Genomic DNA, 20136 nt, shown 5'->3' on the forward strand with positions numbered 1-20136 from the left:
TATCTGTGTGTGAAAAAACACAGAAAGTTGAAAAAAGAAGAAAAATGAACAAGTGAAATGCCATAACCAAAATCATATTAAAATTTGCATATATTTGACATGGCAAAAAAAGTAAAATCTGCCATGTTAATAAAGGTCAAATAAATAGTAAAACTTGCCATGGCAATAAAAGTTAAAAATTGCCATGGGGATTTAGGTAAATTTCCCCAAGTTAATAAAGGTAAATTTTCCATGGCAAATAAAATGTAAAACTTGCCATGGCAAAAACGCTAAATATTGCCATGGGCATTTAGGTAAATTTGTCATGTTAATAAGGGTTAATCTGCCATCGGCAAATAAAAAGTAAAACTTGCCATGGCAATAAAAGCTATATATTGCCATGGGGATTTAGGTAAATTCGCCATGTTAATGAACGTATATTAGCCATGGCAAATAAAAGTAAATATTGCCATGGCAATAAAAGTTAAATATTGCCATGGGAATTTAGGTAAATTCATCATGTTAATGGAGGTATATTAGCCATAGCAAATAAATAGTAAAACTTTCCATGGCAGTAAAAGTGACAACTTGCCATGGGGGTTTAGGTAAACTTACCATGTTAATAAACGTAAATTTGACATGGCGAATAAATAGTAAAACTTGTCATGGCAATAAAAGTGAAAACTTACCATGGGTATTTACGTAAATTCGCCAATTCAATAAATGCCAAATAAGACAGTAGAGCGTGCCATGGCAATATTTGCCATTTTGTGTCTTTTTGACAATTTCGAGAATTACCATGGCAAAATGCAATGGTTTAGAAGGCAAATTTAGAACCGTTGATAGCTATATAGTGGCAATTATACGAAAAGCAACATGGCAAAGTGTACTGAAAATATTTTTGCCATGCAAGTGCGAAACATATCATAATTTGCACGCATCGAAACTTCCTAATTTGCCATCTGTTTTACAAGTTCCGTGCTCCGTTTGAGTGAAAATTGAGTTGTCTAGCTGCATAGTGAGCAAGTGCACCATTCATCCATCAGTTAACAAAAAAATTATATTCCTAATTCATATCAGCAATGAGATTAGACTTGAGAAAATAGCAAATGAAGCAAAAAAAAGGACACGAGGTTAGCCGCTTCACAGCCTCACATTGCAGTGCAGCAAAAACTTGCCATGGAGATTTGGGACTTCTCATCATCCTATGGCTGGGACGAGAGGGAGGAGGCCTCGCAGCGCCACCCAGGGAGCCTGTTGGTGGTGAGCCTCCGCCTCTCCCCTGCACGTCGTCCATCCCCTATGAGCGTGCTGCTGCTCGCCGCACTCCCCGACGAGCGCGCAGGTGCTGACACTGAGCTCGCCGGCGAGCCTCTGCCTTTCTCCCGCCTTCGGCCTGATTTCGGCCATATCCGGCCCGTGCATCACCGGTGGAACTTCTCCGCAACGCTGCTCCTCCCCGCCTCATCTCCATCGCGCCACGACTGTCTCGAGTGTTGACGTATAATGTGCCGCCTAGTCTTTGCCATCAGATCGGTCTTTTGGTTGTATTGGCTAGAGCATGCACTTCTACATGGTATCGAAACCACACGTGAGGGGAGTGTTGACGTATAATGTGCTACCTAGTCTCTTTCATCAGATCATCTTTTGGTTGCGTTGGTTAGAGCATGCACTTCTACAGCGAGGACAGATCAGCCCGCCACATCCCGATGCTGGGTCCCGTAGGAGCTCCTATCCGTCGTCGTCCGCCTCCGACTTGTGGACGTACTTGCAGATCAGGGAGGGAAACAGACGGATCCAAAAGACAGCTTGCCGGAGGCTACATTCCCGGCGATGGACGGCGGCGGCGTCATTCTGTACTTGATGAAGAAGAGATAGTAGAGCGAGCAGCGAGAGAAGAATAGGAGCGGCACAGGGCGGCTTGGAGGAACCTGGCGGCGCTCGTCGCCGGTCGCTGGTGGCACGGGAGAGGCGATAGCTTGGGATGGAGCTCATGCTCGCCCACAAGATGGGTTATAGAGTAGTAATTCTACACCTACGAAACGTTCTACTTAGGCTTACTTAACCTTCCAGAAAATTCTCTCCTCCCCACTGATTTTAATTGGGATGGGCCCCAACTGCTAATCCTGGCCCAATTAACAAACACCACATCAACTTTTACATAACATCTGAACGTAACATTTTTCTTTGCGAAGGAATCTGAACATAACATTACGTATATGTAGCATTGCTCGTGATAGAGTGGGGAATGGATGAGGCATCGTGGGGTCGTGGACCGAAAAAAAGCTTTCGGGAGACTTTCCCTCGATGCGAACGAGGGCGTTGGGATGTTGTGGTGAGGTTGCGTGCACCAATATACCTGCGTCCCCAACGGGTTGCACGGTCGCTCCTCGGTCGCTCTCGCGGGCGGCCAGGAGCGAAACCTAGCCGCCGCCGCAAGCCACAACCACCGCGCCCCCGCCCTTCGCCGCCGCCGGCAGGAGTCGTCGGGCAAAGCCAGCGGCTCGGCGGCGGCGGGGCCCTTTTTCCCCTTTCCGCTGGAGATGGTACGGCGCGGGCCGGCCGCTCCTGGAGGGAGCTCTGGCACGTTGGCGCTCGGGATGGCGTTGGCTGGCGCTGGAAGGCTGGGGCAGCGGCCCCAGGTCGCGCGCGGGGTTGGCGTGCGCCTCCCTCGCGGAGGTGGTCCGGCGGCTGCCTGCGAGGCGGAGGATCCGGGGCCCTCGCGCCTGGATCTGGTGAGGAGGCGGGCCGTCGGCAGCGGCGTCGCGGCGGCATGAGGTCAAGGCAGCGGTGATGCTGGCCTGCGAGCAGGGTGGAGGCGCGGGCTGGGCGCGGCGGGGCGCGAGGAGGCGTGTGGCTGGGCGCGGAGTGCGGCCATGGGTGCGGCGTGTTGGTCGCCGGTGCAGATCTGGCGGGCGGCGGCCGGTGGTCTTCGCTCGGCGGCCCTGCGGGCATGCCTGGACGCCACGGATCCGGCCTTGGCAGCGCAAGATGGGTAGTTTTCTTTGCCCCGTTCTGCTGCTTTGGAGTACAGGGGGCCGGAAGGAGACGGCTGCTGGTCGGAGGTCCATGGCTGGCGGCCCGGGAAGGGCACTGCCGGCTGGTGGTGGTGCCCGGTTGCCGCTTGTTGGAGCTGTGTGGCTCTGCCGCGGTTGGATGCGGGGTGCAGGGCCCGATCTGGTCTCTGCAGGCCCGTCATCGAGGAGGTTTGCGGGTGGCCCTACACAGCAGTGGCGTGCTCGTTGTGTTGGGGGTGCGCGGTCCAATGGAGGTACGGGTCGACCTCGGCCTGCTGCGTGGGAGTGGCTGCACCGGGTGAAAGCCTGGCCGGTGCTGACCGGCCGACGACGACGGCGCCTGTGGGCGTCGCTATCCTCCTTGGAGGCGTCGTCAGGAATCTTCACAGCCTCTACTCCTGGATCAAGTCCTTCGGGTGAAAGCCCAGATCCTGCTACAGGGTCGGGCGGTGTCGTCGTCTTCAACGCAGTTCCCCTCTTTAGGGTGCCGTCTTGAAGAATTTGATCCCTTTGGTGCTTCCTATGACTGGACGTGCACGGTGGCTTCTGTGGCAACGACGACGGTGGTGAGCAACGTCGGAGGCGCGGCTTTGGTCGTGGTAGTCGGCTCTTCTTCTCCGGCGTGTCCATGGGAATGCCTCGACTGCCCGTTGCTGTGAAGTCGAAGCTGCGGTGGGGGGCCGCTGGTATACGATGACGCGTGTCAGGTGGCTCGTTCGGTGATCCCTTGTGACGCCAACCTTGCCTCCTTTCTTTGTGGTTCATCTTCGGAGTCGGAGCTGCGTTGTCTAATGTGGATTGTATGGAGTGTTTTGTTGCAGCCATTAGGGTTGATGTTTTTCTTTTTCTTTTGATCTTTGGATCTCCTGGTCCTAGGACCTTCATCACCTTGTTGTTTTCGTTGCTTTCTGCTATTATCAATGAATGCCAGCGATGCTGGATCTTTCAAAAAAAATATACCTGCGTCCGATCCAACGATAACAACAAGTTCGGGGTGAGATGCAAAGGGATGACATGTTCGGCAAATATTGATTCCAAAGTAAAATGGTGTTTCCCTTAGGCTTTATGAAGAAAATTGAAACCAAACCAAACCATGGCCGCTATAATAAGAAAGGGACAAAGTGAACCAACATGTGGTTGAATGGTTAAAGAGACTGTGGTATCCCAAGCCCATCAGGGTTCAAATCCACTTCATAAATTTTAAGATGATATGCCGTCTTAGTCTTTCGGAGGTGCTCATAGGGATAGGGTATGCGTGTGTGTTCATAGGGGTGAGTGTATGCGCGTGTATATGAGCGCTTGCATCTGTACTGTGTTAAAAAAAGAACAAAGATCAGTAACATGCCCACGCTGTAACATGGTCGTTGGATTGAAAATCAACAGATCGATCTAACATGTTGAACTTTTTTTAATGTTGACAATAGAGCTGCCAAATTCATTGATCAGAAAAAGTGTTACAAGAATTCTAAGACGAAGAAAGCAGAGCGTGCAAAAAGAAATGAAAGCAAAAAATGCCGGCACTATCCCCAAACTCCACCAAACAAGTCATGCACACCAACAAAAATCAACGTTGTGTCTCCAAGGTAACGCCTCCAAAGAGGGAGTAATGTCAAAGGACAAAACCATTACCCGATCTGGCATAGCCAAATCTTAGGTTTTCATCCGAAGACCACAAGCTATAAGCTACGAAGGGCAAAACGAGCTCCACAGCGGTACCTTCAAAAAGAAAGACGACATACGTAGACGCTGTTACCATCGGCACTGACCAGGTCAATGCACGATTTTCATCCGAAGCCGAGTCTTCCACCAATTGGATCCGAGGCCTACCAGCACTACCGGGAAGAAATATGCCATGCACACACTACCAGGAACGGACTTGCCGCCGCCGCACGCCGAAACATGGCGAACACAAGACAACCTGGTTGAGCCGCCCCGCCGCACGCAGTCCTGGACGAGCCAAACCAGATCCGGCCATCCCCTGCCTTTGTGCGCAGAAACTGGGCGAGGATCCGCACCGCAGCGCACAGGAAAAAGCGAGTTAGAATCGGAGTTGGCCGGCTTGCATCGCCGCGCGCCAAACTGTGCGAACACCACGCCAAACTGATCGCCTCACATCACCGCGCGCAAGGACAGGACAAGCCGAGTTGGATCTGATCTGCCTAAAAACCTACTCTGCACCACAGCCGCTGCACGGCGCCGCTACTCCAAGACCAGGACGTGAGCACAGTTTGGAAAGAAGGGCCCGCCAGCATTCGTCAACCCTACCGAACATCCACCACCAGTACGACCTCGGGCAGCAAGACCGGCAAAAGAGACATCAAATCAAGCACGACCGTGGCAAGGACCGCACGTCGCGCGCCGACCTGGCCCATCCTCGAAGCCCACTCTGGCACGCCGTACCCATGGCACGCCGCACGCGCGGTCAGCTGCTCGCCGCGCGCCCGCCGATGCCTGCTCATCACACACGCCGCACCCGCCCGCCTTGCCTTGGCCGAGCACCCCAGCACCGCCCTGACCTCGCGAGAGGGAAGAAGATGGAGGGCCCGCCGCCGCCGACGCAGTGCGGGCTTTTCCCGGTGGATTTTTTGTTGAAAAGGACTACCTGGCCAACAGAATTGCCAGAAAAGACCCCCTCTAAATGCAATTGACAGGAAAGACCCCCTCGACCGTGACGGCAGGTGCTCCAGCCGACACGTGGCACCTGCCGCCACATGCGGAGGCGGCAGCCCGTGCCGCCACTGGACCAGGCGGCAGGCGCCACGTAACAGATTTTCGGCCGAAGCGCGGGAGCTGGAATGGAACGGGTGACAGGAGGTGCGCCCTGCCGCCTTTGGGAGTGGTGGCACCTTTTTTTTTGCCTGACAGACGATTAAACAGCGCACGGCACCTCCTCTGTATATATAGAATATTTAAAAGAGAGAGCATGCATCTATGCGACGTGGTGTACACGAACTAGAAATCTGGCTAGCTTTTGTACGTGCATATCTAGCCCTCTTTTCGTGATTATTTCTCTTAGATCGAAGTATAAAATTTCAATCTATTTGCACCACTGTATTCTTCATGATGAACTCTACAAATAGAGTCTAATATTAATTATATTTTTTCTTTCATAAATTTCTAGCAATACGTGCGACCCATACGTCGTAGAGTAGCTAATTGTTAAATCAATGCATGTGTCAACACGGGTGACACGCAACTGCGGAAACACCGAAATCACCAGTTGGTGGTGGCTCGTCGTGCGTGCAGCAGCTGCAGCACCTGCCGCCAGCGGGCGTGGCGGCAGCAACATGTGGCCCGAGCTGCCGCCTCAAGCAGTGGCAGCAGGGCCCACCTCCTGTCTCCCGTTCCGTTCCAGCTCCCACTCAACCGAAAATCTGTTACACGGCGTCTGCCGCCTGCCGCCGTGGCTGCAGGGCTGGCCGCCTCCGCACATGGCGGCAGGTGCCACGTGTCGGCTGGCGCGCCTGCCGCCACGGTCGAGGGGGTCTTTTTGGTCAATTTTATCTAGAGGGGGTCTTTTCTGGCAATATCGTTGGGCAGGTGGTCTTTTTCGACGAAAAATCTTCCCGGTGCGGCTTGCCGGCGAGAGGCGGGGGAGATTATGCGGCAGCTAGGGTTTCGCCGTGGTCGCCCGCGGGGTGGGGCTACACGAGCGACCGAGAAAAGAGACCAGGTTTTCGTATTTTGTAAAATAATCTTTTGATTTTCAATCGGATGGCTAAGATAGAAGGGTATGTTACTATTGTTCAACAGTAACATGCCTATGACACGACACTGGATCGAGCATGCAACATGAGCACACATATATTGATACTCCCTCCGGGTTTCCGTCTTTTGAAAAATAACCTTTTGATTTTCAATCAGATGGCTAAGAGAGAAGGGTATGTTACGTACTATTGTTCAACAGTGACATGCCTATGACACGACACTGGATCGAGCATGCAACATGAGCACACATATTGATACTCCTTCCGTTCTAAATATTTGTCTTTCTAAAGATCTGAACAAATTCTAAAGATTTGAACAAATGACTACATCCGGTGCAAATGAGTGATTCTACACTCTAAAATATGTCTATATAAATTCGTGTGTGATAGTTTATTTGAAATTTTTAAAAAGACAAACATTTAGGAAGGTAGTAGACTAATGCATACAACACGAGAACAGCGCACATAGCCATCGCTAGCACATAACACAATGCATGCATCTCGCAGGTCTTGCTCAGCTGACGAACTAGATAGATGGGGTGTGTTGTGCTTGTGCTCGTGTTCGGTGTGAGAGCGGCCAAGGGCACGGGTGGGGTTATAAAGACGGAGGTGCACGCTGCGAACGAAGGATTTTGGATCGGAATCAGCCGAAGATCCAGTGACTCCATTTACACGGTTAATAGCCTGCAACGCACAGCCAGTCTGCTGGTTGACGTGACAATACGACATTGGCTGCACATAGCCACGAGCTGCCTAGTTGTGACTCCGTTTACCCGGTGAATAGCCTGCATCACACAGCTGCCTAGGTGTGACTCCGATTACCCGGTAAATAGCCTGCATGACACAGCCAGCTGGTTGACGTGACAATACAACGTGGCGGCACGTATCCGCGATGTGCCTAGTTGATTTGATGGTACGGTACCAGCTTTAGTAGATGCACTCTAGAGTGTTCAAACGACCAAAACACCTCTGCCCTAGGGTTCCTGCAGACTGCCGTAATGGCTATTGGTGAGATAGTATTCTCTTGCATTATTCTAGTAGCAAGCGCAGCTCAACGATAAAAGGATAAAACCCAAAAATAGTTAGTGCGTGTTGATAGGCGATCATCTTCTATTCGGGATCTTTATTTGAAGCAGAACAGAGATCAGATAATTTCTGAGGTGTTGAGTGGATCAGGCAGCCAGTACATGAATAAGAAGACAAGGAAAGCAACACCATGGAGTTAAGATACATGCATGCACACTTACACATAGCGGTTACTACTTTACATTACAGAGAGTAGCTTCAGACTGTTGACACGCTAGTAACATGGTCGAACATACACGCACCGCCCAGGTACAGAAGATGATATTGAACTTGGTTGACACTAGCTTAGCTTGGGCAATACATACGTGCCCAGGTGCAAAAGGTACAGTCCCTACTCCTGAACTTCATTGACACTAGCTTAGCTTGGGCAATACATACGTGCCCAGGTACCAAAGATCAGTCCCTACCCCTAACTCCATACTAACTACCTAGCGTACTGCCACTAACTTGGCATCAACCTAGTGTGCATTTCTTCTCTAGGCAGCAAAGGCGGCCGCAGCCGCCGCAGCGCCTGCGTTGTGGAGGAGCTGGAAGTACATCTGCGGGTTGGCCGCAAATGCGGCGCGGGAGATGAGGAAGCCGGCCGCGCCGGGCGCCTTCATCATCCCACCGGCAACGACAGCCGCCGGCCAGAAGAAATAGGCGCCCACAGCGCCCAGGCCGACGATCACCGCAGCCGCGACGACGTTGAACACCATCTCTGAAGTCTGAACCGACGTTCTCTACCTGAATCTGTGTTAGATCTTTTTCCCTGTATGTTCTATGCAGAGGCGAGATTGCTAGATGAAGCGGACGTAAGAGCTAGCAGCGAGAAGGGTGACTTATATAGGGCTGGACGCTGGAGTGCCCGCGAGCGCTCGCCGCTTCCAGCCGCATCGAGCGATCTGTTCACCGGGGACGCGTGGACAATGGCCGGAGACAAGGGTCGATGGAGGGGAGACGCGTGCCGGCCAGGCGGCCACGTAGCCGGGTAGTACATTTTTCGGCCGGTAATCCTGGCAATCGATTGTTGGGTATAGCATTCCCCTTTTTTTCAAATTAGGGATCGCATTTGTATCTCGGTTATCCTGGCTAGTTCTGGGAACGTCCAATACTCCAAGTTAATATAAACTAAGTCACTTATTTTAACACGGAGGGAGTATTATTTTACTAGTCTTTCTACATATATTAGTTAGCCTCCACGTGTAATTACGAAGAAAAACATGTTCTTCCTTGTTAGGGCATCTTAGACTCTTAAACCGTATCGATCCGGATGCAGGTGTTCAGACCCCGCAAGCCATACAACGCCCGTTTCATCAGTCCACGGAGCAGTTCAGATCATAATTTTTCCACAAAGTCAGGGGGCTTTACGGGAGTTGAGACATGAGCCATGTATGACTCCGACACCTCAAGCCCACCAAAAATGGAGACGGAGCCCACACTGTTTCGATGGCAAAATCCTCCACTCTCTTTTTCCATCCCGCCACTCTGCACCAAATTCCCGTCATTTCCTCCCACTCTCTTCTTCCCTCGCTACGCCAACGTGTGGACCCGAAGAAGACCCTGCCTGAGATAGAGGTAATGGAGGATCCGAGCATCACGCTTGGACGAATGATCAACTTGGCGTCACGGCAAAATCACCGTGTCAAAGCGAAGGCAAATGCGGAAACGCTCAAGAAGCAGAAGGCCAGCAGAGGGTGTGCTGGTCATGGACGTGGTGGAGGCCTGGGCCACGGGCCCCCGCCGTCCTCACCGACCGTGCAGATGCCGCCATGGCCGGAACATTACAAGACTTGTACTACTACGCCGCCAAGCAACTAGGTAGGCAGTCCTTGGCATTCGCCGCCCATCGTCGACGTCAACGCGGCACCACTGCTTTTCTTAGAGTTTTCATCACCGCAGCTTGTCCGGATGCGGGCGCCAGGCGTGGAGCAGCTGGGTGCCCGCACGCTGTTCGTTGCTATGCCTAAAGCCGGCGAGCCGGCATACGACGACGCGGACAAGGAGATATTCAACATCATCCAAGAGGTAGACTGAGGAAGAGGTTGCTACGAGGGTTGGCAGGTGGATAACTCTGAGCCCAACCAGGCCGACTCGTACTCCCAGTCTGGATTGCAGTTCATCAAGTCCAGCACGTTCACACTGCCAGACACGCAGCCGGGCTACACCCAGTCCGACACGTTCACCTTACCAGGCACAGACACATAGCAGTAGGATTGGGCCGGAAGATAGCAAGAGGAGGAGGAGGGCAAGGACGATGACCCAGATGATTTCATTGGCGATCCAAACAAGAGGATTCGATGAGAAAGCTTTGACATGCGGGAGGACGAGCTGTGGTTCGATGCATGGTTGTCTAATAGCCTTGGTCCGATCCATGGCGCTAAGAAAAATGGCACAACTTTTTGGGCCAACGTTCACACTTGATTTCATGAACACAAGCATTTCATGCCCTATTTCAAGGCGGTTATCTACAATCATGAATCAAAGTCATTCAAACATCGATGATACACCATCCAAGAGGCCGTGTTGAGGTATTACGGCCACTTGAGGCAACTCATGGCATTGTGGCCTAGTGGTGCGCAAATCACCGAGCAAGTAAGTTGCTAATATGTGTACACTTGTCGGATATGCATTGTTGTGTAGATCCTTTTGTAGCCAGATATGCATTGTTTCGTAATCGTATATGCATATTTTTATGGCCGGACATGCATAGTTGTGCAGATCACTTGCCAAATATGCATAGTTTTGTAGCCGGACATGCATAGTCGTGTAGATCACTTGCTGGACATGCATTGTTTTGTAGCTGGATATGATGCACAATTTTGTAGACGGATTTGAATAGTTTTGTACCCCAGATATGTATGCAAAATTTTCTAGCCGGATTTGCATAGTTTTGTAACCGGAAATTTATTGTTCACAATGTTTTATTTTGTAGCCTTCTCGTGCGTGTAGTATGTTCAAGAAGTTAGAGAAGAAATTTTTTACCGTCTTGCATTGTTGGTTGAAGTTGAATGTACAAACTAAGCGGAACCTATACATTGACAAGATGATCGCCAAGGGCCTCGAGGGAGATACTGATGACTCAGCTGACCCAACAAAAGAACCGCCCAAGAAGGTTAGAAGAGGGTTACCGGTAAAGAAGTGGGAGGAGCAGAGGGCGAGGAGAGAAAGTGTGGTGGCCAAGATGAAGGAAAGGTTCAAAGACATCTTGAAGAAGAAGGTGTTAGGGAACATAGTATTTCAAAAAAAAAATCTACGATAACGCAAGATCTATCTAGGAGAAGCATAGCAACGAGCGGGGAGAGTGTGTCCACATACCCTCATAGACCGAAAGCGGAAGCGTTCAGTAACATGGTTGATGTAGTCGATCGTTCGGCCTGGACAGGTGCCAGACCAAGAGGTTCGGTACGATACAATCCCACGAACGATTTTAGTTCGGGAGGAGAAGCCTCCAGGTGCGAATACCTCCCCAGCTCCTAACAACCCAAAAAGTGAATCAAAAAAGCCAAATAACAAAAGATAGAAGAAAAAGGCCAAGATTTTGCTTCTTTTTTTGCTGTGAGAAAAAAACCCAGATTTTTTGCTTTGTTAATTTAAAAAATGCCATCAGCTTTCAAACACAGCAAAAATTGCCATGGGTGGACAGGAATAAATTTTAAAAATAACCCAAATGAAGAAAACATCATGGAAATTTCTAGCATACAAACAAAATAATTTGCAATGTCAAATTCGTAGCAATAAATGTCTTGGTATTTTTACTTAAATTTACATATAATGTATGTGAAAATATCTGTGTGTGAAAAAACACAGAAAGTTGAAAAAAGAAGAAAAATGAACAAGTGAAATGCCATAACCAAAATCATATTAAAATTTGCATATATTTGACATGGCAAAAAAAGTAAAATCTGCCATGTTAATAAATGTCAAATAAATAGTAAAACTTGCCATGGCAATAAAAGTTAAAAATTGCCATGGGGATTTAGGTAAATTTCCCCAAGTTAATAAAGGTAAATTTTCCATGGCAAATAAAATGTAAAACTTGCCATGGCAAAAACGCTAAATATTGCCATGGGCATTTAGGTAAATTTGTCATGTTAATAAGGGTTAATCTGCCATCGGCAAATAAAAAGTAAAACTTGCCATGGCAATAAAAGCTATATATTGCCATGGGGATTTAGGTAAATTCGCCATGTTAATTGAACGTATATTAGCCATGGAAAATAAAAGTAAATATTGCCATGGCAATAAAAGTTAAATATTGCCATGGGAATTTAGGTAAATTCATCATGTTAATGGAGGTATATTAGCCATAGCAAATAAATAGTAAAACTTTCCATGGCAGTAAAAGTGACAACTTGCCATGGGGGTTTAGGTAAACTTACCATGTTAATAAACGTAAATTTGACATGGCGAATAAATAGTAAAACTTGTCATGGCAATAAAAGTGAAAACTTACCATGGGTATTTACGTAAATTCGCCAATTCAATAAATGCCAAATAAGACAGTAGAACGTGCCATGGCAATATTTGCCATTTTGTGTCTTTTTGACAATTTCGAGAATTACCATGGCAAAATGCAATGGTTTAGAAGGCAAATTTAGAACCGTTGATAGCTATATAGTGGCAATTATATGAAAAGCAACATGGCAAAGTGTACTGAAAATATTTTTGCCATGCAAGTGCGAAACATATCATAATTTGCACGCATCGAAACTTCCTAATTTGCCATCTGTTTTACAAGTTCCGTGCTCCGTTTGAGTGAAAATTGAGTTGTCTAGCTGCATAGTGAGCAAGTGCACCATTCATCCATCAGTTAACAAAAAAATTATATTCCTAATTCATATCAGCAATGAGATTAGACTTGAGAAAATAGCAAATGAAGCAAAAAAAAGCAAATATCAGTAAAAATGAAGCAAAAAAATCTACGATAACGCAAGATCTATCTAGGAGAAGCATAGCAACGAGCGGGGAGAGTGTGTCCACATACCCTCGTAGACCGAAAGCGGAAGCGTTCAGTAACGTGGTTGATGTAGTCAAACGTCTTCGCGATCCAACCGATCAAGTACCGAACGCACGACACCTCCACGATCTGCACACGTTCAGCTTTGTGACGTCCCTCGAACTCTTGATCCAGTTGAGGCCAAGGGAGAGTTTCGTCAGTACGACGGTGTGGTGAAGGTGATGATGAAGTTACTGATGCAGGGCTTCGCCTAAGCACTACGACAATAAGACCGAGGTGGAAAACTGTGAAGGGGGGCACCGCACACGGCTAAATATCAACTTGTGTGTCTACGGGGTGCCCCCTCCCCCATATATAAATGAGGGGAGGAGGAGGAGGGCCGGCCACAAGGGGCGTGCCCAAGGGGGGATTCCTACTCCTAGTAGGAGTAGGTTTCTCCCTTTCCTAGTCCAAGTAGGAGAAGAAGGAAGGAGAGGGAGAGGGAGAGAGAAATAGGGGCCGCGCCCCCTCCCCTAGTCCTATTCGGACTCCTATTTGGGGGGGGGGGCACCTCCTGGCTGCTTCCCTCTCTCTCCCCTAAGGCCCACTAAGGCCCATTATTTCCCCGGGGGGTTCCGGTAACCCCTCCGGTGCTCCGGTTTTATCCAAAACTACCCGAACACTTCCGGTGTCCGAATAATATGGTCCAATATATCAATATTTATGTATCGACCATTTCGAGACTCCTCGTCACATCCGCGATCTCATCCGGTACTCCGAACAACCATCGGTACATCAAATTACATAAACTCATAATATGAATCGTCATTGAACGTTAAGCGTGCGGACCCTACGGGTTCGAGAACTACGTAGACATGACCAAGACACATATCAGGTCAATAATCAATAGCGGAACCTGGATGCTCATATTGGCTCCTACATATTCTATGAAGATCTTTATCGGTCAAACCGCATAACAACATATGTTGTTCCTTTTGTCATCGGTATGTTACTTGCCCGAGATTTGATCGTCGGTATCATCATACCTAGTTCAATCTCGTTACCAGCAAGTTTCTTTACTCGTTCCGTAATGCATCATCCCTTGACCAACTCATTAGTCACATTGCTTGCAAGGCTTATAGTGATGAGCATTACCGAGAGGGCCCAGAGGTACCTCTCCGACAATCGGAGTGACAGAATCCTAATCTTGATCTATGCCAACTCAACAAACACCATCCGACACACCTGCAGAGCATCTTTATAATCACCCAGTTACGTTGTAACGTTTGATAGCACACTAACTGTTCCTCCAGTATTCGGGAGTTGCATAATCTCATAGTTATAGGAACATGTGTAAGTTATGAAGAAAGCAATGGCAATAAACTAAACGATCATAGTGCTAAGCTAACGGATGGGTCTTGTCCATCGCATCATTCTCTAATGATGTGACCCCGTTCATCAATTGACAACATATGTCTATGGTCACGAAACTTAACCATCTTTGATTAACGAGCTAGTCAAGTAGAGGCATACTAGGGACATTCTGTTTTGTCTATGTATTCAAACATGTACTAAGTTGCCGGTTAATACAATTCTAGCATGAATAATAAACATTTATCATGATATAAGGAAATATAAATAACAACTTTATTATTGCCTCTAGGGCATATTTCCTTAAGTCTCCCACTTGCACTAGAGTCAATAATCTAGATTACACAGTAATGATTCTAACACCCATTTCAGATTTCATGGCCTCAAGCCATTTCGCGGAATCTGGGCTCATCATCGCTTCCTCATAGTTTCTAGGTTCGTCATGGTCAAGTAATATGACTTCCAGAACAGGATTACCGTACCACTCTAGTGCGGATTTTACTCTAGTTGACCTACGAGGTTCGGTAATAACTTGATCAGAAGTTTCACGATCATCCTCATTAGCTTCCTCACTAATTGGTGTAGGAATCACTAGAACTGATTTATGTGATGAACTACTTTGCAATAAGGGACAATTACCTCATCAAGTTCTACTTTCCTCCCACTCATTCTTTCAAGAGAAACTCCTTCTCTAGAAAGGATCCATTCTTGGCAACGAATATCTTGCCTTTGGATCTGTGATAGAAGGTATACGCAACAATCTCCTTTGGGTATCCTATGAAGACACATTTCTCCGATTTGGGTTCGAGCTTATCAGGTTGAAGCTTTTTCACATAAGCATCGCAGCCCCAAACTTTAAGAAATGACAACTTGGGTTTCTTGGCAAACCAAAGTTCATATGGTGTCGTCTCAATGGATTTAGATGGTGCCCTATTTAATGTGAAGGCAGCCGTCTCCAAAGCATAACCCCAAAACGATAGCGGTAAATCAGTAAGAGACATCATAGATCGCACCATATCTAATAAAGTGCGTTTACGACGTTCGGGCACACCATTACGCTGTGGTGTTCCGGGTGGCGTGAGTTGCGAAACTATTCCGCATTGTTTCAAATGAAGACCAAACTCGTAACTCAAATATTCACCTCCACGATCAGATCGTAGAAACTTTATTTTCTTATTACAATGATTTTCCACTTCATTCTGAAATTCTTTGAACTTTTCAAATGTTTCAGACTTATGTTTCATCAAGTAGATATATCCATATGTGCTCAAATCATCTGTGAAGGTCAGAAAATAACGATACCCACCGCGAGCATCAACACTCATCAGACCACATACATCAATACGTATTATTTTCAACAAGTTTGTTGCTCGCTCCATTGTTCAGGAGAACGGAGTCTTAGTCATCTTGCCCATGAGGCATGGTTTGCAAGCATCAAGTGATTCATAATCAAGTGATTCCAAAAGTCCATAAGCATAGAGTTTCTTCATGTGCTTTACACCAACATGACCTAAACGGCAGTGCCACAAATAAGTTGCACTATCATTATTAAACTTATATCTTTTAGCTTCAATACTATGAATATGTGTATCACTACTATCGAGATTCAACAAAAATAGACCACTCATTAAGGGTGCATGACCATAAAAGATATTATTCATATAAATAGAACAACCATTATTCTGTGATTTAAATGAATAACCGTCTCGCATCAAACAAGATCCAGCTATAATGTTCATGCTTAACGCTGGCACCAAATAACAATTATTCAGGTCTAAAACTAATCCCGAAGGTAGATGTAGAGGTAGCGTGCTGACGGCGATCACATCGACTTTGGAACCATTTCCCACGTGCATCGTCACCTCGTCCTTAGCCAATCTTCGCTTAATCCGTAGCCCCTGTTTCGAGTTGCAAATATGAGCAATAGAAGCAGTATCAAATACCCAGGCGCTACTACAAGCATTAGTAAGGTACACATAAATAACATGTATATCAAATATACCTTTCACTTTTCCATCCTTCTTATCCACCAAATACTTGGGGCAGTTCCGCTTCTAGTGGCCAGTTGATACGTCTCCAACGTATCTATAATTTTTTATCGTTCCATGCTATTATATTATCCATTTAGGATGTTTTATATGTTGTTTTATACTCCCTCAGTTCTTAAATATAGGGTGTATAGTTTTTGGCATGGAAATTAAAGAACACACATAGAGGGAAAATTTCACATATTTTGGGTGAGATTTCACCTGAGTATTTGGATGAGAACATAGAGGAGCTTGCCTGATATAAGGAAATGTAATCAAATCCCTAAAAAAATATCCAAACGAGTGGCGTAATGCAATACACCTTATATTTTGGGCTTTTTCTCAAAAATATATACACCTTATATCAAGGAACGGAGGGAGTATGATTTTTGGGACTAACCTATTAACCTAGAGCCCAATGCCAGTTTCTGTTTTTCCTTGTTTTTGAGTATCGCAGAAAAGGAATACCAAACGGAGTCCAATTGACCTGAAAATTCACAGAGATTGTTTTCGGATCACAAGAAGCCCACGGAGCATCGAAGATGGACCAGGAGAGACCCGAGGACACCATGAGGGTGGAAGGCGAACCCTACCCCCTGGGCGCGCCGCCCTACCTCGTGGCTGCCTCGTGGACCCCCTGACTTGTTCCAGATGCCAACACCTCTTATATATCCCCAAACTTCCAGAACATAACCTATATCGGGAGTTCCACCACCAGAAGCCTCTGTAGCCATCAAAACCCAACCGGGACCCTGTTTCGGCACCTTGCCGGAGGGGGGATCCCTCATTCGTGGCCATCTTCATCAACCTGGCGCTCTTCATGACGAGGAGGGAGTAGTTCACCCTCGGGGCTGAGGGTATGTACCAGTAGCTATGTGTTTGATCTCTCTCTCTCTCTCTCATGTTTTTGATTTAGCACGATCTTGATGTATCACGAGCATTACTATTATAGTTGGATCATATGATGTTTCTCCCCTTCTACTCTCTTGTAATGGATTGAGTTTTCCCTTTGAAGTTATCTTATCGGATTGAGTCTTTAAGGACTTGAGAACACTTTGTGTATGTCTTGCATGCGCTTATCTGTGGTGACAATGGGATATTCATGTGATCTACTTGTTGTATGTTAGTTGATTCTTGAAGTTATGCTTGTTTTGCTTTCCTATGCTAGTTGATTCTTGTTCACATAAATGGTTTGCTCACAAAATCCATATGCATAGGAAGTGGGTTAGACTAAAATGTGCTAGTCACATTCTTCATGATGCTCTCTTATGTTTCAATACTTATCTTTTATGTGAGCATCATTGAAATCATCATGCCTAGCTAGGGGCATTAAATGATAGCGCTTGTTGGGAGGCAACCCAATTTTATTTTTGTTCTTTGCTTTTTGCTACTACTTAGTAATAAATAATTCATCTAGCCTCTGTTTAGATGTGGTTTATTGTTTTAATTAGTGTTTGTGCCAAGTAGAATCTTTGGGAAGACTTGGGTGAAGTCTTTGCGATCTTGCTGTAAAAAAATAGAAACTTTTGCACTCATGAGATTAGCTGCCATTTTTTTTACTGGAGAGTGCTTTTAGGTTGATTCTTTTTGCAGATAATTAATAGAAAAATTCCTCAGGCCCAAAAATTTATTTCGGAATTTTTGGAGTTACAGAAGTATTCGAATGATTCAGATTACTACAGACTGTTCTGTTTTTGACAGATTCTGTTTTCATTGTATTGTTTGCTTATTTTGATGAATCTATGAGTAGTATCGGAGGGTATGAACCATAGAGAAGTTGATATACAGTAGATATTACACCAATATGAATTTAGAATGAGTTCACAACAGTACCTAAGTGGTGATTTATTTTCTTATACTAACGGAGCTTACGAGTTTTCTGTTGAGTTTTGTGTTGTGAAGTTTTCAAGTTTTGGGTTAAGATTCGATGGACTATGGAATAAGGAGTGGCAAGAGGCTAAGCTTGGGGATGCCCAAGGCACCCTAAGGTAATATTCAAGGACAACTAAGAGCCGAATCTTGGGGATGCCCTGGAAGGCATCCCCTCTTTCGTCTTCGTTCATTGGTAACTTTACTTGGAGCTATATTTTTATTCACCACATGATATGTGTTTTGCTTGGAGCATCATTTTATTTTATTTTGTTATACTTTCTGTTTGAATACTATCCCAAGTTCTGAAATTCTTAAATTTTAGAGAGTCTTCACATAGTTGCAAAATTATTCGACTACTTGTTGATCTTCACTTATATCTTTCGGAGTAGTTTGTCGTTTGCTCTAGTGCTTCATTTATATCTTTTTAGAGCACGACAGTGGTTTTATTTTGAAGAAATTGACGAACTCTCATGCTTCACTTATATTATTTTGAGAGTCTTTAGAACAACATGGTAATTTGCTTTGGTTATGAATTTAGTCCTAATATGATGGGCATCCAAGATGGGTATAATAAAAACTTTCGTATAGAGTGCATTAAAAACTATGAGAAGTTTGATACTTGATAATTGTTTTGAGATATAAAGATAGTGATTTAGAGTCATGCTAGATGAGTAATTTTGAAACTGAGAAATACTTATGTTGAGGTTTGCAAGTTCCGTAGCATGCACGTATGGTAACCGTTGTGTGACAAATTTGAAGCATGAGATGTTCTTTGATTGCCTTCCTTATGAGTGGCGGTCGGGGATGAGCGATGGTCTTTTCCTACCAATCTATCCCCCTAGGAGCATGCGCGTAGTGCTTGGTTTTGATGACTTGTAGATTTTTGCAATAAGCATGTGAGTTCTTTATGACTAATGTTGAGTCCATGGATTATACGCACTCTCACTCTTCCATCATTGCTAGCCTCTTCGGTACCATGCATTGCCCTTTCTCACCTCGAGAGTTAGTGCAAACTTCGTCGGTGCATCTAAACCCCATGATATGATACGCTCTATCACACATAAGCCTCCTTATATCTTCGTCAAAACAGCCACCATACCTACCTATCATGGCATTTCCATAGCCATTCCGAGATATATTGCCATGCAACTTTCCACCGTTCCGTTTATTATGACACGCTTCTTCATTGTCATATTTCCTTGCATGATCATGTAGTTGACATCCTATTTGTGGAAAAGCCACTGTTCATAATTTTTCATACAAGTCACTCTTGATTCATTGCACATCCCGGTACACCGCCGGAGGCATTCACATAGAGTCATATTTTTGTTCTAAGTATTGAGTTGTAATTCTTGAGTTGTAAGTAAATAAAAGGGTGATGATCATCATTATTAGAGCATTGTCCCAGTGAGGAAAGGATGATGGAGACTATGATTCCCCCACAAGTCGGGATGAGACTCTGGACAAAAAAAGAGGAGGCCATAAAAAAAGAGAAGGCCCAAACAAAAAAATATATATAAAAAAGTGAGAGAAAAAGAGAGAAGGGGCAATGTTACTATCCTTTTTCCACACTTGTGCTTCAAAGTAGCACCATGATCTTCATGATAGAGAGTCTCTTATTTTGTCTCTTTCATATACTAGTGGGAATTTTCATTATAGAACTTGGCTTTTATATTCCAATGATGGGCTTCCTCAAAATGCCCTAGGTCTTCTTGAGCAAGCAAGTTGGATGCACACCCACTTAGTTTCTTTTGTTGAGCTTTCATACATTTATAGCTCTAGTGCATCTGTTGTATGGAAATCCCTACTCCTCGCATTGACATCAATTGATGGGCATCTCCATAGCCCGTTGATTAGCTGCGTTGATGCGAGACTTTCTCCCTTTTTGTCTTCTCCTTACAACCTCCATCATCATACTCCGTTCCACCTATAGTGCTATGTCCATGGCTCGCACTCATATATTGCGTGAAAGTTGAAAAAGTTTGACAATGCTAAAGTGTGAATCAATTGCTTGGCTTGTCATCGGGGTTGTGCATGATGGGAGCATTTTGTGTGACGAAAATGAAGCATGGCCAAACTATATGATTTTGTAGGGATGAGCTTTCTTTGGCTATGTTATTTTGAGAAGACATAATTGCTTGGTTAGTATGCTTGAAGTA

The sequence above is a fragment of the Triticum aestivum genome, chromosome 2B (assembly GCF_018294505.1).
Source record: "Triticum aestivum cultivar Chinese Spring chromosome 2B, IWGSC CS RefSeq v2.1, whole genome shotgun sequence".
Taxonomy (NCBI): Eukaryota; Viridiplantae; Streptophyta; class Magnoliopsida; order Poales; family Poaceae; genus Triticum; species Triticum aestivum.